Genomic DNA, 22162 nt, shown 5'->3' with positions numbered 1-22162 from the left:
GTTTTTAGGTACTTGTCCTTAGCAGGTGTGGGCATTTAAGAGTTTTTAGCCCATTCCATTGGATTGTTTTACAGTTGTAGGTATAACTCTACTGGTTTGCCAGTGCTGTCAGCACTATTGAGACTATTGGGTCATTACAAGGTTGGAGGTAGCCATGCGGCTATTACCGGGTCCGGGTTCCTTAAATGAGTAAATACTGGGCCATTCCAACCTTGGAGGACCTGGTAATTCCTCATTTAAGGAACCCGGACCTGTTACCTCCCCATTCCCATTCGAGCCCCCATAGGATTCAATGGGCATGGGAAGGGTGCTAACAACGGGCCCGTTAGTAACAGGCCTGTTGTTAGCACCCTGGCCTGCTCGCGGGACCCGCTAAGGGCGTCTGGTTCCTGGAGCAAACCTCGTAATGCGGCGGTAGGGGTTTAACGGGGCCGGCAGCTCTACTGGCCCCGTTAAAACCCCTACCGCCAACCTTGTAATGACCCCCTACATATTTAAGGTTTACTCTTCCATTTATTTGGTGGCTAATCACATTGCTAATGATTATAGGCTTTTGAGTCTTTGAAGTGAAGAGGCGATAAGTAGGATGCTGGGGCTATATTTAAATACATTATTGGTAATAATGGTGACTGCCTATTATTTGCCTTTAACATGTTTAATCCTTGTATACTATCTCTACAACAGAATAAAGATGAATGAGAAATAAAAGAGCCAGAGCATTCTTTGTGTGTTTGTATAAGAGTATAAAGAGGCACTCTATTGCAAGTTTATAAGATTGTTGTTTTAGTGATAAAGCTGTGGACCTGAGTTGTCAATGATACAAATGTTTCTCATTAACACAAAAGTAATACGAATTGGTTTCTAGATATTCTAGAAGTAGTCCTATAACAATATTGCTGTCCAAAACTGAACCTGTTAGGTGTTCAGAGGCAGTTGTTTGTTTTTTTTTAAAACACTTTCCTCGTATAAAAATCCATCAAAGCAACACCAGATATAAAAAAAAACCATTCAAAAATGGCTCATAATTCATAGCAAATACAATGTATACATAGTCAGAACTACAGTGAAAAGTCAAATTTGCTTTTCATTAACAATAGGGCACTTAACAATAGGGCTCGATTTGTAGATGAAGCCCCAAATTATTTAAAATTGGATATTTATAATGCACCTATCCACAAGGTGTTTCAAGCCACAACAAGACAAGGATGGGGGGGGGGTGAAAAAAAGAAAGAAGAAAACAAAAAATTGTCCTACTAGGCCTTGTGACATTCGGATCGTGCAAGTGCAGTAACAAGAAGTGCGGGGGAAATGGAGGGGTGTGTGCTGGTCAGGGTGGAAGGGTCCATAGGTTAAGCGAGTGCCAGGGGAGACCAGGTGCACAAAGCCAGGCGAACGCAGAGAGTGCAGGGGAGAAAGGTCCACATGCTAAGTGCGAGGGACAGGGCTGGAAGGGCTCAGGAGGAGCAGGCCCAGCCAGGCTAGTGAGGGGAAGGGAGCCTGGAGGGCAAGTGCAGGTTGGGGGTGGGGGATTAGGGGAGGCTAAGTGCATGGGGCCTGGTGCCCTGTAAGAATCGTGTTATAACGGACAATTCCAAATTTAGGATAAGTGTATTTGCCCCATACTGGACACATTTATTTGACCATGTTTAGATGAGTGAGAACTATGGAGATTCTATATTTGGGAAAACAGTTGTTGCATTGGGTCTAGCCAGTCCAACGCTAAGCATTTTGCCATAGGGGCTCGACTTCCACCACTAATGACTTGTTCATTTGGGTGTATGAGCCGATCAACAGTGGTGCGGTTTATGTACAGTTGAGTGGGGGTTAAGCTAAAACGAAAGGACCAGCATGTTTACTGTTTTTTTTGTTCGGGTGCATGTTTTGTCAAGCATAGTTGGATGTCTAATGGTGCAAAGTATAAAGATCAAATGATACGGCCGACTCTAATAAGTGTGTTATGATGACAGATCGCAGTCTACTTTGAAGATGTGCCTATTTAACCGTTGAATGTGCAAGCAGCAAATACTTTCAAGGTGAGCCAGCAGTAGGAGACTTATGCTCCTTCTTGTTTTGGTTATATAAGTAGTTGACAGCGTAATTGATGGCTGTTTTTTCAAGTTGTTTCCCATAGGGATTGAGAAGAACACTAATGTGAAGAGTGTGTAAAAGTGTTAAGACCTGTTTGTCGAGTTCCCCTGAAGAAGTTCTTACATTTCTTACATCATTGGAAAAAGAACGAAACATGTTGGGTGTTTTAGGCGTTGTATATTATAACAGCATGTTCTAATGAATTATTTATTTGATTAGAACCTTGTGGTTGTTAACACAAGGATTTGCCCAATAAGTAGATTATAAGTATTAAAAGGGCAACCTGGAAATTAGGAGTTCTCTATTTTCGTATCCGACAGATGTGCTTAATGTTGCACAGGGTTTAACTCTGTTTAAGTTAAAAAGTGTATGAGTGTATTGTTAACTGTTTTAAATGTATTGTTGCACTTTATGAGACAGAAAGAAAAAACATTTTTATGATGGAAGATATTCTGTGCTTTATATTTTTAAATTGTTTTGAATCTGTTTGTATCTATTGAATTGATAAAATTGTTTAATCATTTAAATCCAGTCTGTGTGAAGTTACAGTCCCATATTTGGTAGAGGACTGAGGGGAAATGCTCTTGTCCATCTGTAGGGATGACAACATGAAGGCAACGAGATTCTTTGGTCTAGAAGCGTTTCACAAGCTGGTAACTGGGGATGAATCTCGGGGCCGTTAACAGTGTTCACAGTGTCTTTCTTTTGTTTTTTGGTTGTTAGAGCGAGTAATTCTCGCGAGACCTTGAAGGTAGGCGCATGATCTGTCGTCTACACATAGGTGAGTCAGTCGTATTCTTGAGCTTGGGCAAGTTGTTTAAATGAATTAACACACTATTAAGTGCATCTCCTCTTTTGTGTACAAGTACGTCTTAGAATTACTAGCTCAGTCAACACTCTTCTCGGATGAGGGTGAAGTTCATTGGTGGCTAATCTCAGTAACTGGGATGAACTGTTGCAGCACAAAAAAAGATTGATACGTACCGAGCTGCACGGTTCAATTATGATTGAATATTTGCGATCAGGGACCCTCCCACAAGGCCTAGTGGTCAGTAATGAGCCACACTTGTTCCTGGATAATAAGGACTTCATTATTCAATGGAGTTATATAGCGAACAAGTGCGGCTGTGACTGGACAATACTTATTATTGATACAGCCGGGGAAATTACTATAAAAATATCTGGCGACCTAGATAAAATGGAAGAGGAAATAAAAAAACTAGTTCCACTCAAAACCTAGAAAAACCGGTCGGAGGAGATCGTAAAGGAGATTACTGATTTTAAAGAATTCTGCACCCAAGACCGGATAACGAGGTTGAAGAAGGACTTATTACAATTCTTGCATGAAAATGCATTTCGGTACACAAAAGAGGGGTATGACCCCTTTGCGGGTAACCAACAAAGGTGACAGAAACAAGCCCGGCAAGTGAGCTTCGGTAACACTTCATTCAGCTCTGGTGGCTCGAGCAACAACAGTTTTTCAAATCAGAGAAGTCACAAAAGATCGAGAAATCAAGGCAGAAATCAAAGGAGGAATGGGAGGAACACACGAAATAGGAGGAATTTTTATTTGGATAATCAGGGCAACGCAGGTGGAGTCCTACCCCAACAGCAACAAGGTTTTTTAGAGCAGCGTCAAACACCAGACAATTGGGACGAGGATCCGAGGCTGCTCCGCAGCAACAGACCCTACTAGTTAATTTGTCTACTTACTATCCAAGCATGGAAGAAGTGGCTTTAATAAATAGGGGCTTTGGCTTCGTTCCATCTGTCAAGTATGACAAGTTTAGAACTCATGTCTAGATTGAGCAATTGCTGCGTAAAATACATTTACAGCAATTTTTTCACCATAATGATTATGATAATCAGAATAATGAGAGTGGGTATAGAAATAAATCCACATTTAACCCTCCGGTTAGTAGCTATACTCCAGAAGCTGTAGTATTTACTAAGAGGATTTGGCCCGATTTACAACTGTTAGAAATACAAGCTCAGAAACGCCCATTCCAGAATTTGAGTAATTCTGAGAAGGCAGCAGTGAAGAGTCTAGCTACTAATCCTGATGTGATCTTACGAAAAGCGGATAAAGGTGGGGCTATTGTAATGTTGAATCGACAATCTTACATAGCAGAATGTAACAGCCAATTGGAGGATAGAGCGTTTTACAAACCTATTACAGAAGACCCGGCTAATAGACTATCTATTCTGATTTCAAAGAAAGTCGAAAAGGCTTTGTTAAAGTGGTGGATATGTCAACAAGAAAGTGATTATTTAGTAGTACAGAATCCAACAGTGCCTAAGTTTTACATCCTCCCCAAAATTCATAAATCGTTGGTGAATCCACTGGGTCACCTGATTGTTTCGGGTACAGGGGCATTACTTGAACCGCTGTCTAAATTTGCAGACAGGTATCTGAAACCATATGTATGTACTATGTGCTCTTTTGTGCAAGATACCACCAAGGTCATTAACATGGTTGAAGATATACAGTTTGACCCAACTAAGAAACTGCTGGTCAGTCTTGACATTGTGTCATTCTATACGTGCATACCTCAGCAAGAAACCCTTCAGGTTATATATTTTTTTTAATATTACTTACTAAGAGGACGTAGGGCACGACACCCAATAGTTTCATTTTGTGGTGCGCAGAGATGGCATTAACCGAAAATTATTTTGGTTTTAATGGCCAACTATACCATCAAATCCACGGGACAGCTATGGTTCGTCTGTGGCACCCTCAGCAGCTAATCTGTTTGTAGAGAGTTTCGAATGTCAAACAATTGATGTTACAATTTGGGTCGATACTAGTCGGAACATTCTTCAAGTGAAACCATTTCACAAACCGACCAACCGCAACTCCCTTTGGGTTTTTGATAGCTAGCTGCCATCCACGCCATACGAGGGAGAATCTCCTCTTTGGCCAATTTTTACGGCTTAAACGTAATAGTTCGACGAAAGAGATCTTTTTGTCTGAAATAAAGACATTAAGTTCCAAATTGGATTGTAGACAACACCCGAAAAAAATAGTACAACAAGTGCTTAAAAGGTCCACGAATAACAACCGTGAGGCACTCTTGGAAAATCATGATAAAACAGAAGACAAGAAAGGGATCGTTTTTGTCAGTACATTTACTCCCTTAGCAAATCAAGTTACTAAGATCATTAGGAAGAATTGGCATATCCTGATGTGTGGTGAATGTCCCCTTAAACCACCATTATGCGCTTTCAAGAGAGGGCCTAATTTGAAAGATCTCCTCACGAAGAATGATATTTCAAGAGGTATTCAACAACAGAGGAGCGTGGTTGAAATGTGGGGCCTCCCAAAGTTGTCAGGACATGCGCCTTGCGGGCACTGTGTTAACTGTAATCTAACTAGCAGAACCACACAAGTTAAATCGGGATTGTAAAAACCATGGTCTCAAATGGCTTTTACAAATTGTAACACCAGTAATGTTATTGATGCAATTTAATGTACGTGCAACAAGGTTTTATAGGCATGCCAAAACGTAAGATTAAAGTTAGGATCTCAGAACATAGGAGCTGCATTTAGAACAGGTTGTCTACGGCTCCATTGGTGAACCACTTTATGATGATGGATCATGGAATAGTTGAATTTAAGTGGACAGTGCTGTTGCACATTTCACCATCTAATAACGGAGAATCGGTAACTAGAAGATTACTTGGTAAGGAGCAATGGATGATTTTCCTATGTAATTCAGCAGTTACAGGGCTGAATGAGTTTGTCGATTGGCACAATTTAGTGTGACCAATTGCCTGGCCTACGGGTCGAGTATCTTTTCGTTTCATAACCCTCCAGTAGCTAAGGTAAGCCAATATGTTATCCAACTTCAAGGATCTGTGAGTGTTAACCCTAGCCCTAGTTTTAGAATTAGCTAAATGTGAAGATCAGTGTGTTACAAACTAATAATATAATAAAAGCTAAAACGAGTAAGTGTTTACAAGTACTTTACAGTATGCATGCCAGCTGAACCAATTACGATAGGCGTGACACGTGGGTTTAGCACTTTTGCCTGACAGGGCACCTGTAAGATTACGGTGCACGTAAGTGCGATCAGCTGTAGAGCGGGTCGCCTTTAAAAGTACTATTGTGTTTTTACGCCACTGGTAATCAGGTGATTTGTGACACGTGACCACGACGCATTTGCAAGCGAGGAAAGAATCGCACATGTTATTCAGTAAGTTCCTCGCTGGCGTTCCATCAGCTTTTTCCTTTGCGGAACTCTTTCTCGGTTCGTTGGCCCATGGTTTAACAGGCATTAAGAAGGAGAGTAAATGGTTTCTATTTATCTCGCTTCACGTTTTAGGTACTGAATGGAAGAAAACACCCCGCTCGGCGTGCGCAGCAACAGTAAGGCTGCCCACTAGTGTATGCGGGGTACGGCGACGCTGAATGAAGGCCAGTTGACAGTCCCAGCCAAACTCGTTATAACAGACAATTCCAAATTTAGGGTAAGTGTATTTGCCCCATACTGGACACATTTGTTTGACCATGTTTAGATGAGTGAGAACTATGGAGATTCTATACTTGTGAAAACAGTGGTTGAATTGGGTCTAGCTAGTCCAACGCTAAGCATTTTGCCATAGGGGGTCGACTTCCACCACTAATGACTTGTTCATTTGGGGGTATGAGCTGATCAACAGTGGTACGGTTTATGCACAGTTGAGTGGGAGGTAAGCTAAAACGAAAGGACCAGCATGTTTACTGTTATTTTGTTCGGGTGCATGTTTTGTCAAGCATAGTTGGATGTCTAATGGTGCTAGGTATAAAGCTCAAGTGATACGGCCGACTCTAATAAGTGTGTTATGTTGACAGATAGCAGTCTATCTAAGACGTACCTATTTACCCGTTGAATGTGCAAGCAGCAAATACTTTTGTTGGAAAAAGAACGAAACATGCTGGGTGTTTTAGGAGTATAACAGCACGTTCTAATGAATTATTTATTTGATTAGAACCTTGTGGTTGTTAACACAAGGATGTGTCCAATAAGTAGATTATAAGTATTAAGAGAGCAACCTGGAAGTTAGGAGTTCTCTATTTTCGTATCCGACGGATGTGCTTAATGTTGCACGGGGTCTAACTCTGTTTAAGTTAAAAAGTGTATGAGTGTTTTGTTAACTATTTTAAATGTATTTTGGCACTTTATGAGGCAGAAAGAAAAAACTTTTTTTTATGATGGAAGATATTTTGTGCTTTATCATTTTTTAATTGTTTTGAATCTGTTTTTATCTATTGAATTAATAAAATTGTTTAATCATTTAAATCCAGTCTGTGTGAAGTTACAGTCCCATATTTGGTAGAGGACTGAGGGAAAGTGTTCTTGTCCATCTATAGGGATGACAACATGAAGGCAACGAGATTCTTTGGTCTAGAAGCATTTCGCAAGCTGGTAACCGGGGATGAATCTCAGGGCCGTTAAAAGTGTCCCCAGTGTCTTTCTTTTGTTTTTTGGCCCTGTAAGAATCTTAAGGAAACAGGCAGCCAGTCAAGAGGCATGGGGAGATTAGCAGGAGAGGGAAGGAGGAAGAGAAAAGGATGGTCTTGAGAAGCTTCTGGAACTTAAGTTGATCCGGCTCAAGTCTGAGAGGGACAGGGATGCCATTTCAGAGGGAGGCACCTGCGGAGGAGAGAAATCTGCCACCCACTCTCTGCTTGGAAAAGCATCTGATCTGCAGAGAGTTGGAGCTAGAAGACCGAAGGGCTCTAGCATGGAGGTATTTAGGGAGAGAGAGTTGGATGCAGCGGGGTCCCAGGCCTCAGAGAGCCTGTGGATGATGCAGAGGGTCTTAAACTGGATCCTAGCAGCAACCGGGTGCCAGTGGAGAACTTTTAGGGCCCATGCAGGGCGACCAGGGTAGAGGAGAGAAGGAGGGAGCTGGGGTCCCAATAAAAAGGATCTCAGTCTTACTGGCATTAGGGCAGAGATCGTTAGCAGTGCACCATACCTGAATAGCAGCAAGACAGTCAGGAATGAGAGAGGAGGAGGGAAACTTGAAGGAGAGTTGTATGTCATCTGCATAACACTGGAAGTTTGGCGAGAAGGCGGAGATCAAGTGGATAAGAGGGGCAAGGTAGATGTTGAAAAGCCAAGGCAAGAGGATAGAGCCCTGAGAGACACCACAGGTTGAGAGTGAGATGGAGAAGAGAAAAGGGACCAGTTGAACCTGGGAAGGTTGGTCAGAAAGGAAGGAGGTCAACCAGTCCAGAGATAGATCCATGATGCCAAGGGTATAACAGAGCCGATTTAGAAGGGTGGCATTATTGACTGCATCAAAGGCAGAGAAAGGTCAAGAAGGATGAGAATGAAGGAGAGTTGAAATTGAGATTAGAGAGGAAGTCATCACAGGTGTTCAGGAGAGCAGTTTCCGTGCCTCTGGCAGCTCTGAAGCCAGACCGATAGTCGTGAAGACAACCAACAGATTCAGTCTGTTGGATAAGCTGGGAGATAGCCAGCTTCTCCAAGAGTTTGCCCCGGAAGGAGGTAATGGAGATAGGGTGGTAGTTAGCCAGACAGGAGGGGTCAGCAGAAGGCTTTTTAAGGAGAGGGTGCATAAGGGAGTGCTTGGGTAGTAACAGGAAAGATCCAGTGGCAAACGAGTGACTGCAGAAATCAGCCAAGGCTGGAGCAAGAGAGACAATGTTGTCCTTCATAGTTCTGGAGGAGCGGGGAGCACCTGTTTGGATGAGACTTTCATAGAGCTGAGTTATTTAGAGACCTCATCAGGTAATATGGGAGAGAAAGAGGAGAGTAGGAAGGGAGTGAAGAGAGGGGCCAAGGGAGGCCTGAGAGCGGGTGAGGGGAAAAGGGAGTGGTGTAGAGAAGAGTGAAGACAGGATGTCCTGAGTTTTAGTAATGAAGTGAGAGGCCAGTGCAGTGCAGAGGGCCATGGAAGGCAAAGAAGAAATGGAGACAGCAGTAGGATTGGCAAGTTCCTTGCAGATTTTGAAAAGTTCAGCTGTGTTGCTAGTGGCCTCAGAGATGCGGGCTTGGATATAGGCCCTCTTCTTCGAGCAGGTGGAAAGTCTGTATTTCCTTTGGAGCAGGCGGCAGGCCAGTTTGTCAGAGTATATGCTCGAGGCCTGCCACTTCCACTCAGAAGCTCTGCACTTGCGTTTCAGAGAGGCCAGGTCAGAGTCATCACCCCCAGAAGTTGTGCTTGGAGGGAGGCTTCATGCGGATCCTCATGACAGGGGCAAGGATGTCAAGATTGCTGGAAATGGAGAGTTGAAGGTTAGTAAGGACTGTGTCAGAGTGAGAGTCGGTGGCAGGAGTAGGAGGGGGAATGAAGGTGGCAGCAAAAGCAGCAACTGACACTCACTTCATAGTTTGAATGACGGAAGAGGAGACTGGCAGAGCGAGCGGGGGCTTAGCCGGGGGACCCAGGAGGTCCAGGTGAGAGGACAGGAGAGCATGATCAGACCAGGAGAGAGGAGTAGTGAGAGGGTTGGAGATGGGGATGTCTGCTGAGATGAGAGCATCCAAGGTATGTCTGGCTGAGTATGTCGGACCATAGGGAAGAATGGAGAAGGAAAGAGAGTCACAGAGATTGGGGAACAGTCCAGAGGCTGCATCAGGGGAGTCAAGGTGAAAACTGAAGTTCCAAGGAGGAGAAGCTTGGAGGTGGAGGCCAGGAGAGAAGAGGTGAGGTCAAATGACTCAGAGGAAAAGGGAGACCGGGCCAGGGGGCCTGTAGATGGTGGCCAGAGTCAGCGAGAGGATAGAAGAGACACCAAGCCTACAGCTGAGGTATTCGAAGGAGGAGTAGGACTGAGTTTGTATGATAGTAGCAGGGACCAATTATGGGAAGATCAGGGCCTCTCCCTGGACCGGTTAGGGCTGGGCTTAGAGAGGATCTTGTAGCCCTTGCGGAGGATAGTGCAGAGGATATTGTAAAATCGTGGGATGGAGCTGGCTGTGAAGCATATCTCGGTTAGAGCTCGGATGTCGAGGTGGAGGTCTTCAAGGAGGTGACAGATATTCAAGGAGTATTTCACTGCAAAGCAAGGGTTTAGGGTAGCTAAGTGGAGCTGGTTGTCATTTTTGAAGGTCTTCCGAGGAGGGGTACAGGAATGGGGTCACCTGTTGGTGGTGGCAGAGGGGATAAAGGGGTGGCAGAAGGAGGAGTGCCAGGAGAGGGGAGGTGGTTGATGAGAGATGGAAGATGCCTATCAAGGAGGAAGAGGTTGGGCTGAGAGTACTTCCCAACTGGTGCCACCATTACTGGAGAGGGAGAGAAAGGGGAGAGCACTGAGACCATATCGCAAATCCAAAGGTCTGGAGAGGGAACTCATTGGGTGATCCAGTGTTGAGACAATGCTGCTTTGAGGGGGCGCCTCGATGCTGCCAAAGACAATTTCCAAAGGCTATTGGTCTCTGCTTAGCGGGTTTTGTTGGTTCCTTTTTTCCCCTCCCATCACTTCAACATAAATCACTGAGCTAATAGAAGAGTTTGAATCCCAACCCAGGAGAATGGCTCCCTACTCCTGGTTAGATGTCTCTGACATTTTCGGGTTTCACAAAGTTCCACAAATATCACTTGGCTAGGAGAATGGCTCCCTTCTAGTTTACAACCAGTTTTTAGCAGGCTTTTCTTACCTTGAACCCTGTCTTTCAACCTGCCACCAGCGGGACGAGGGAGAGACTCCCCAAGCTCTCCTTGACCCTTCAATGTATTCTTGAGTTACTTCAATTTTAGCTTCTTCATCCATTCTTTAAGTTCTCTCCGCAGATTTTGTATTATCTCTACTTGAACACTGTCTTTCAACTTGCCCCCATCGGGACGAGCAAGAGACTCTCTGCGCTCTCCTGGACTTTTCAACATTTTACCAATCTTCTTCAAACTGCCCCCAGTGGGATGAGGAAGAGCCTCCCAGAGTCCTTCTTGACTCTCCAACATCAGTGTCTTATTGAACTGACCAGGGTGTTGCCTCACAAAATGATCTACTTCTCTCTTGTCTTCTGGTTTCGCCTTCTCAACTTTTCCCAGCGCCCCGCCCGGATTTACTACAGGGGGTCACGGGTTCATTCTTTCTCTTTCTTCTTCTGCTCTTCTTCGGCCCACTTATCTTTGCGGCCTGTTACTGTTGGCGACCTGAGTGCATGTTTCGGACCAGACGGTCCTCCCAGTACAGGTTGCGCAGCTACCAGATTTCCTTATACTTCCCATGCAATCGCCTACATGGCTTTGCAGCAGGCTAGTGTTGTCGGTCTCAGTGTAGTTCTTGACCATGCGGTCCCACAACCACAGGTCACGCCACCACCACACTGACTCAACTAAGGGGTTGTCGACTCCCAGCCAATGGATGAGACGCTTTCCTAGCATCCCTCGGTTAATTCTCGTCACTCCACACTGCTGCTTCGATACAGTATTTGCACACCCTGTTTCCAACTCATGGGCTTTTGGGCTGCCTCCTAGCTCGCCGACTTCTTCTGGCTGTTGCTCTCTATGTCATTCTTTAGTGTTTACATTAAGTAGCTGAAACTGCCCCAGCGTAGCATCAGTTTAATTGACAACATCTGGTCGAACACTCTTCACACTTGATGATAGCGTTCTTGGGTTCTACTTTGTCCCACTACCTATCATAGTGAGACTGTCTGACACATTAAAGTAACACATAGTCTCAGACTTTGCCCTAGGTAAGGAAGGGTTCGGTGTTGTTTTTAGCCTTGTGAGGTTGGGAGATAAAGGGGCTGTTTCCCACATGCACATCCTCTTCCCCAGGAGGAAAGTCCCTCCCCATGAGATCCTCCTGCATGTTACCACCACTAGTGGGACTATCGGTTAGCGGCCTCACTTCCCTAGCCTTATGGAACGGGGCTCCCCACTAAGGAGAAGTGACGTCATCTGAAGGATCATCATAACTCTCATCATATAAAAATGATTAGAAACTCTCAAATATAAGAAAGAAACATTTTCCCTTAGGATGATTTATGCATGGAGACTAAAGTATTGGTTATTACATATTACATAGGTTTTCTACGCTGCCCCAAGATAAAGGCTGCAGCTATTACTGCATCTGTGTTTGCAGTGTCTTTAAACAGCTCATATGCATCTTCAATGGTTGACAGTATATTTCTTGATTACAGACATTAGCAAGGGTCTTATTGGTATTCCCAACGCTGGGCACAAAAATAGAAAATGCTTCATGTCTTCGGTGGAATGTTGGCACAGTAGGCATACTGTGCTGGTGTTATTTTTCCAATTCTCTGTGAAATTTGCGACGGGTTTATACACAGACGCAGTTTTGTATACAGTGATCGCATTGCAGTGAAAGCTTTACTGCTAATGAAACATATGGTTCCAAATGAAATTCATTTTTACCGTCATGTAGTCATCAAACAGAGTATTGTTTGCCCTTTCTGGCCATGTATGTGATGACCCATTAGTAGTTGTTTCTCTTGCACTGAGTACAGAGATCAATCTCTCTTTATAGCCTTGCACTAGGCATAGCACCATTCTCTGCCACAAAACCTGCCACAGACCCAGGTGAGCATTATGACCATCTCTCAAGTAGAGGTTAGGCTTGGCAAGTTTGGTATGATGGAAATCAAAACAATACATGTTGCCATTCCATTGTGTGCTCTTGTGTACTTCTGCACCCCACAGAGCAACAAAATGCTAACAATTCTGAACTGCTCCACTCTCTTCAACCTCTTTTGGGTCTGAGATCTTCCCTACCTGCTACAAGAAAACTACTGTCCTACCCATCCTCAGAAATCACTCTGATGACTTTAATAACCTTGCTAACCATCCAACTGTCTCTTTCCTCATTTCCAAATCGAAAAGCCTTGAGCATGAAATGTTCAGTTGCATCACTTCCTTCCTGGAGACGAAACAGCCTCTTATGCAGCAGGCACTCTACAGAAATGGCACTCTCGTGCACCTCAGACTTCCTCATCTCTGCCCATCACTGCACACTCTCTTGTCTCATCCTCTTTGCTGGACTTGTACATTGTCCACCATCCCTCTCTTCTGCGTACTATTTCTAAAATGGGCACCCTCAACATAGCCCTAAACTGGATTTGACCCCGCCAAGCTGTGTGGCAGCTTTCTATTTCTTTGATCATTGGCATCTCCCCTCTGACTTCCCACCTTGTGGCTGTTACTCAAGGGTCTGTTAACAGTCTACTCCTCTTCAGGCTCTACCCCTCCTTGGAAAACTAATCTCTTGCTGTGGCTTCTCATACCATCTAAACGTGTTCTTCTTCTATTCCTTCACCCCTGACCTGTCCTTCCCTATACCGAACTGTCTACCAACCAGCCATCTCTGGATGGCACTCATGTGCCTCATTCCATGTTATTCAAAGCTGGAAGTCATGTAGCTCCAAGCTATTAACACCCAAACCCACATCCCTCCCTCCTTGCCTTTACCCTTGATCCCCTCACCCCTTTAAGAAAGACCTGCAACTGTTGTGCCTTCTTTGACAGCAAACCCAAGCTCCAGTAATTCAATACTTTCACTGCCAGGTTAAACCTTCTCACTTTTGGCCAGATTCATCTTAACCCGACATACCATAGTATTAAAACCTTGCTCTTCTCTCTGGTCCTCAGCGGTCTTGACGACAGCTCTGGCCTCTTTCCCCTCTACTCTTTTCTCTCCCTCGCACTATTTGCAGCCTCCAATGCTCTTCTCCCACATCTGTTCACCAACTCAATGCAGGCTCACTCCTCTCTATGTAACACAGTTCCCTCTTCAAATTCCCCCTGCTTGTTTTTGAGTTTGTTCTTTTTATACCCCCACCTACCCTTAATTGGGCAACCCTATCCCCCTTTATTATCCGCCTCATGCTCTGTGAGTTCAAGCTCAAGTCAATCTGATTTTATCCCAACCCCATGCGCTGCCACCCGTGTCTGCTCCTTCACCCCCTTGCACTCCACCACTGGACCACCCATTCTGTGGAAGTCAAAAACATAGCCTTGTTCCTGAACCTCAAAACAGCCTGCAAAACATTCCTATCCAAGCAAAGGGCACCAGATTTCCACTGGAGAACCATATTCTCCTCAAGCGCACACTTCTCAACTGCACTGCTCTCCATTTTTTTTATCTTTTTAAATTGTATTTAGGGTTAGAATGTAACCTTTATACAATAGCCATATTCAAAAATAAGGCACAAAAAGGATACTTCACTTGACATTGACAACAATCCAAGATATAAATTAGTAAAATTCTTTCACCACCATAATTTCATCCTAAAATTAGTGCATAGCATTCCTACCCAAGGAAGGAGCACTGGAATTCAACTGGAGAACCATCTCCTCCTCCAGCTCACACTTCTCAATTGCACTGCGCTCCTTCATTGTGCACTAATGAACCAACTTGTGTAGTACATGTTTATACAAAAGGTTGGGTCAACTATTGCCAAGAGGACAAGGCTGGTGCCGTCTCCCACAGAGTACTGCATATATTCTTGCCTAACATTCCCATTGACACCTCTCTCTTTCTCTTTGTCAGTCTATCTGCCCCTCTCTAATACATACATTGTATCTATGAAACCAGCATCTGCGAGTTGGCAGAAGAGGGAAATGTGTGTCCTGGAAACTCAGACATTACCACATCCTAGTAATGCTAATGAGATGTAAGAAGTTAAGGTTCAGTGGAAGGGCAGCTTAAAAGTTGAGGACCATTGTCACCCATTTCACCTTCCTTAGTATGTTGGTTAGCGGGCTGAGAGATGGCTCGACCTCACGCGACCATGCTCAGGTTCTTTGCTCAATGGCCTGCTGGGACTTTTGCACATGTAGGGCAGGGACCGTTGAGGCAGGTTAAGGCGTTTGTCGTCAGGCATTGATCGGGGCAGGTGCCAGAATCCCTCCTCATCTCCCTCAGAGGTCTACCCTGCTGTCTCCCACAAACACCAAACTCTTCTGGCACAGTCTAAAATGAAATCCCCACTTTCGCCCACCACCAGCCACAACTCACCAGGCTGTGATGCAGCACGAGGCCTAGGGATTCTTCACGATGAAAAGAGGAGCAGAATACATGGCAGGTGAAGTGTAGATTCCACAAAACATGTTCACCCCTGGTGAATGAAAGCAATCGCTCAGGGTCCCCCGATGACCCCTGCCCACCAGACATATACAAATCGATTCTTAAACAAGGAACGCCCATGGAATTTCACAGGAACATCCTCAACCATTCCATCGCAACTGGGAAAGTGCCACAAGCCTGCAAAACTGCATACATCAGGCCACTAATGAAAGATACAGGGGGAAATGTAGAGGACCTCTCCAACTACAAACCCATCTCCAACATCCCGTATACAGCCAAGCTGCTCGAAATGTACGTATATAAAACAACCCAAGAGTTTATAGAAGAGCACGGCCTACTAGACCAGGTACAAGTTGGCTTCAGACCACTGAGAGGAACAGAATCAGCTCTACTCTCAATATGGGACGATCTAAAAATCAACGCAGACTCGGACAACAGCACTGCCTTGATACTCCTAGACCTATCGGCAGCGTTCGACACAGTCAACCATGACACCCTCATAATGAGATTAGAAGGACTTGGAATAACAGACACCGCCCTACTATGGATCAAATCTTTCCTAACAAACAGAACAGAAACCGTATGGATGAAACCCTTCGAATGCAGCCCGAGAGATTCCACCTGTGGAGTACCAGAAGGATCATCCTTCTCCCTGCTACTATTCAACATCTACCTTTATCTACTTATCAGAATCATCAAAAGCCATGGCCTCACCTGCTACAACTACGCTGACGATACACAAATAATCTTCAAAATACAAGACAACCCGGAAATAAACTCAACGCTAGAAAACTTCCACCGCAATGTATTCTTCTGGATGAACTCCAACTCCCTCAAAATCAACCCAGGCAAAACTGAAATAATGATTGTCACAAAAAATGGAGGAGAAAACAAATTCATCCCTTGGCCAAGGGAACTCAGGGCAACCCCAGCACCCTCACCGATTGTAAAAAAAACATGGGTGTCTAGATGGACAATAATCTCACGCTAGACCCACAAGTAAACGCTTTCGTCAAGAAACGCTTCTTCCCCCTGCGAGCGGCAAAGAGGATCTTACCGTTCCTATCGTTCGCCAACAAAACAACCACCATCATCATCGCCCTCGTCATTTCCAAATTAGACTATGCCAATAGCCTATACCTAGGCATGCCTGAACGACTCTTAAAAAAACTACAACGCATTCAAAACGCAGCAGCCAGACTACTCCTGAAACTACCCCGAAGAGAACACACTGCACCAGCGCTGATAACACTACATTGGCTACCAATAAAACAACAAATAAAATTCAAAACAATGTGCATTACGCACAGAGCAGTACACAATGAAGACGCTGAGTTCCTAAGAGACAAACTGCGCCAAAGGCCGTAAACATAGCAAGACAAAGCCAGAAACACTAGGACGAATCATCAAGAGGACCATGACCTTAAATTATAACCATCCCCAATAGCGCTAAGGACAAAATATAGCGAGGCAAAGGAAGCACTGCATCACGAGCCCCAATCCAGTGGTTGAGAAACAGAATGTTTCATCACTACACACTGTCCACCAATACACAGCAGGAAGCACAATGCCCCACCACACAAAAAACAACAACTAAACAATAGCCCCAAGGATGTTCACCCCATGGAAACCAAAGAACCAACGAAAAGACAGTCAGGACAGAAGGAAACGAACAACTGAATACACAAGCTCACCAAGACGGATGCACTAGGACGCCACATCAACACCACTCCGACCCTGAACCGTTCAAAAGCCTCGACCGACCAGTGACACACTACATAACCTGAGAATAGATATTACCTACCCAGTCCCACACCCGAAGATAAGGTTCCGACGCACCTAGCAATCGAAACAATACTCACTATGATACAGCAGGATCAGCGCAGCACCAACAAAGCGATTCGGCCCACGAGGAACCAGCAACAACCCAACCCACAGATATACAACTCTAACGGAACTATAAGTACCTGAATAAGGATACAGACCCCACTAACCCAACCCTCAATCCTCTGCATACTTAACCCACACAAAGCCACACAACCATCTCTCTCCCAGCAATCCACACGCACTTTACCACACTGCATCAACAACACATAAACATCACCCACAGCACTCGAGGCCTCGCCCGATCCGATACTAGCACCAAAGACCAGCACTCGGTGTATACCGAGCTGAAGCTGCCAACAGCACACCACTTCTCCCACTCTCCTTCTCCCGTCCTCCCGACTAACCCTATCCGTCCTTCCTGTTTACAGATCCACCGGAGCACCTGGGGACCAATTCTGTTGGTGACGGTGCGCTATACAAGTACCTTTAACATAACCTCTTGCCTAAAAAAGGGGGGCTGGGGAGGTGCAACAGCTGCAGGTCGGTGAAGGGCAGTGTGTTCGTAGTGACAGACAGAGGTTTTTGGGATGGAGGATATGATGGACTTTCCATTAAGGCTGCAATCTCAAGCTTGCAGTCTCTATCTGCACAAATAATGCGGCTTCCCAGTAGAGAAACAGAAAAGAATCCGAAGCGTTTGCATTCATATAGAGAAGAAGGCAGCCTAAATGATTCAAAAGCCAACCTATTGCACAAGGTTCCTCTAGGCTCAATGGCACTGCCAAGAAGCAAGCACGGGGAGAGAGTCTTTGAGGCGATATATTGAGGACTGCATTTTCTTACCATTTCATGCTTGGGATAGGTGCCCAATATTTGCATCAATATTATTTCACTGGTAATTGCAGCCAACCATATAATAGTGTGTTATTTTTGGTGCATTGAATGACAGATTATTGATAAAGCCTTTTTGATGACCTGACCCCCAACCTGCTGACCATGGACACAGATCATGAGACACATTGCTACTTATCTCAGAAGTCACTCTGTCTCACTGTACAGACTTCTTCCAGCCGACTACAGGTCTCATAATGGAGCTCAGAAGGGAGGATGGTGAACCGCAGATAAAACGGTATTACCCAAATTGGTCGTTTACAATTGTTCGAATGAACAATTGACCGAATTTAAAGGGTCACAATTGACCTTTTCACAATTGACCGAATGGAGAGATTATATATATATATATATATATGGGTTTTGGCGTTGGGTGGGGGGTGTCCCCCCACATATATGGTACAATTGACCTTCACAATTCGGTCAATTGTGAAAAGGTCAATTGTCATTCGAGCAGTTGTAAAACGATCAATTCGTATACAACCGATAAAACCATGAACTTTCATGTCCTACCCATTAGCCCACAGTCCAAGATCCGTTTTGGTGGCGGGTGTGGGAATGGGATGGATGCCAAAAAAAGTGACTCCTTCAGAGAAGGCAGGTGGAAGTGGGCAGGCACTGGGATGGAGAATGTTTGGTTTCTGCCTTCCCAGTGGGGCACAGGGTCTCTTTTATGGAAGGAGAAAAACTGAACAGTGAAAACGAGTGCACCTCCCGATTGCTTTGTGGCTTTTTCGGATGATTATTTATATAATACAATTATTGTGGCTGATTTCATCCAGGCCTAAAAATGTACACACAAAGCATCACATTCGGTTTATACATGCATTCAATGTTACAGCTTAGAAAAGAGTCCAAAGCAGCATAAAACCAGCAAGCAGATGGTCTAACATTTTACAGTAGCTAAACCCCGGTTTTTGTTAGTTTGGCTTGTATAATTATGGGGTGGACTCAATCTATTCCAAGGAGAATAGAACAAGGTTGTGGTTGAAGACAGAAGGATAGAGCGAAAAAGAGGGTACTACCCCTACCTAAAGTGCGCTCTTGGCTAGGTTGCGGTGTTTCAACGCCTATCTATAAGTGACAGAGTAAGAATGAAATTGCCACTTCTATGGTAAGTAAAACATTCAACCTTGAGAGTCTCAGCCCACTCTCTTCTTAATCAGAAGAGACTAGTAATAAAACCAGGGAGAGGAAAGGAGAGTCAGCCCAGGAAAATGAAGAGAGTCAATTTTTCTCTGCAAACTAGACCGTGTGGCATCAAATGGGATTGACAATTTTAATAGCCCATTGATTGTCACATCGCTCCTAGGGTGCTCAATTATATAAAAATGACACAACTTCGGGAAAAAGGGGCTGACTCTCCTTTCCTCTCCCTGGTTTTATTACTAGTCTCTTCTGATTAAGAAGAGAGTGGGCTGAGACTCTCAAGGTTGAATGTTTTACTTACCATAGAAGTGGCAATTTCATTCTTACTCTGTCACTTATAGATAGGCGTTGAAACACCGCAACCTAGCCAAGAGCGCACTTTAGGTAGGGGTAGTACCCTCTTTTTCGCTCTATCCTTCTGTCTTCAACCACAACCTTGTTCTATTCTCCTTGGAATAGATTGAGTCCACCCCATAATTATACAAGCCAAACTAACAAAAACCGGGGTTTAGCTATTGTTTTTTTATGACCTGGATCTATCCTTGGGTATTCAGGTTGCTGCTAGTAGCTCTCATACAGTTGCGTTTTGCCTAAATTGTTGTGTTAACAATATCTTTCTAAAGGCAATACCCTGTCAATTTATAGAAAACTGCCCCATTGTTTGTTAATACTAACATTTTACAGTACAATGTTACCATTTCACTTTTATATTGAGTGCTATACAAACATATGACCTAGAGAAATAGAGGTGCTAATTGTCCAGGAAAAAAATACATCATAAGGCAATAGCTTCCTAAAGGACATTTTGTGAGGCTGCACCTGGGCATCCATGCCCTCCATCAATGGCTGCCATGCTTCCGCTCTAGTGCGTGGTGCAAAATCCGAAAACTTTCCTTGGCCACTTGAGGGCGCCATGCAGCTCTTTACCGATATCAAGATAGCACCAGTGGCAGCAGTAGAACTGGAAGTGGTGCCCAGAGTGCATAAGCAGAGCTGCACGAACCCCGTGGCCCAAGTTTCACTTTCCACCCTGCACAGATGCTTGGACCAGAGCAGTCACTATCTTTATGGTGATGTATGTACTATTTTTAACCAAAAGCTTTTGGTTTAAAGCCAGGGACTGCAAGCACCAGATGTCTGGGTCTGATCAGCAGTGGTGTGGTGCTTGGAAGCACACTGACAGTCAGGAAGTGCCTCCCCAAACTTCTCACGTTGCGCAAAAAGAGTCACAAAGCAAGTGCAAATCTGCCACTCAGCAGCACTATTCCACGTCTTACCCCATGCGAAGACCCCCTTGCCACCTGCAGAGCTTGCAGTTTGCAAAAGCAAAAAAGACCTGATGTCTGGAAGGTTTAGAATTAATCTTACCCTGTGTCATCGCTCTGGACAACCCTCCACACCATGTTCTTCTCCTGGCAAGCCATTACAGAACGCTGGAAGGCCATGCAAATCAGGCTTCGTCCGTTCTGCACAAGACCACAAGCAACCCCAGACATGTTTTGGCCTCATGCAGGTTGCGTTAAAAGGAATGGGGGGGGGGGGTGGAACCGAATTGGTCCTACTGCAGGAGTGTCTATTTCCTTCCAAGCACAAGGTGTCCTCCTCCTCCTCCTCCAAGAAAGAGTGCCACCAGAGCACTGCTTTTGAATCAGCCGCCAGGATGGAAACAGGCGTGCAGAGGGGAAAAGAGCCTCCGGGCCCTAACCGCCGCAACGGTGAAACCGATATCTCCACACGGTCTGACTCAGAATGCATTCAGACATATAGAAAGTATACTGCGGCACCCCGCAGAGTCCAGTACATAGTTTTCAGCACAACACAGCGCTGGGGTGCATGCTGCAAACTTGTAACAACCCTTGTGGATCCTGCCTCTGCTCACTGGGGTTTCCTCCCACCGACACGGTCAAATCCTTCTAAGGGGCCTGGAACGCAATAGCAGCCATACTGCAGGACCTCACAACTCTCCTTATGCTGTTTTAGGTACGCTTCATCCATCACTTAACATTTACCTGGGTGGTGGGACCATTCTGGTGGAGGCATTGGGTCTCCCTCTTCCTCACTTTAGTTATCAGTTCCATAACTTCACCCTCCCCCTACCCCCTACAGCAGTCACGCCCATTTATCATTCTCTGATGGCTGTACCTGTTTCTCTGCTTAGTTTCTCCATGACTCCTTATCTGGGACCATCCTTGGAGCCAATGTTCTGATGTAGGCTTCTCAATGACATGCTTGCTCAGTAGTATATTTCACAGGGTTACAACAAGTATCATCAAGAGAGATCTTGTGGAGATCACACTGGCTCCCACCATCCAGGGTACATCTTGAATAACTGCCTAGGTCGGAACTCCAATCACACAACATTCCACTCAGACAGGACTCCACGCTAACATTACATACTGACATCACCACTCACCAAGGCATACATACAGGGACAGGCCTCAGATTATAACATCGCCCTTCAGACCCGCCGACTGAGTGGAGGACGACGGGATAGAAGTCATCGTCGACAGGCCAGCAGAAGTTGTGGCAGACTGTCACCCAGGCCATCGACAATGTTGTGCACATGGTTGCTGCTTGTGCATGGGTGTCATGTCCCTTTTTCACTCAACACTGGAAGATTCCTCAACCTCTTGGGAGAGGGAGTCTGATTGAGAGGCATAACTAAGGACAGAGGCCAACACACCTTCTTCCAACCAAGCTACCAACCTTCTCTGGTGGCCCTTGAGCATCTTGTTGTAGGAGTGACAAATTGAGCAGTTCTTGATGTCTGGGTATAGAAAATAAAAGGCAGCCGTTTGGTTTGAAAGACTTCAAAAAAGACATTTTTGAGATGACAGGTGGAACAAGCCTTGAAAAGGCTATTGTTCTTCGAGTTTTCCATAGTGTCTACCAACACCCCAAGTCCCCCAACTGTGGAAGCTGAAATAGCCTCTAGGCGGAAAAGAGAAATCAGAACCCGACCACAGACAGCGGTCTAGAAGCTCAGAATATCTTAACGTTTAGAAAAGTCAAAAGAATTAATAACTATCAATAAAATCATCAAAAGATTAAGAGACTTTCTGAGGACTCCCAATACTGAACACACAGTAAACAAATCTGATGCTGGCCTCTGGGGGTGGTGCTAAATGGGGTCTAGGGGCTATGGGGCAATAGGACCCAAAGTGACTCTAAAAGTGCACATAAGTGACCAGTTTAATA

Source organism: Ambystoma mexicanum, chromosome 1p, assembly GCF_040938575.1.
Source record: "Ambystoma mexicanum isolate Mex_15411 chromosome 1p, UKY_AmexF1_1, whole genome shotgun sequence".
NCBI lineage: Eukaryota > Metazoa > Chordata > Amphibia > Caudata > Ambystomatidae > Ambystoma > Ambystoma mexicanum.
Note: the sequence above shows the minus strand (reverse complement) of the source record.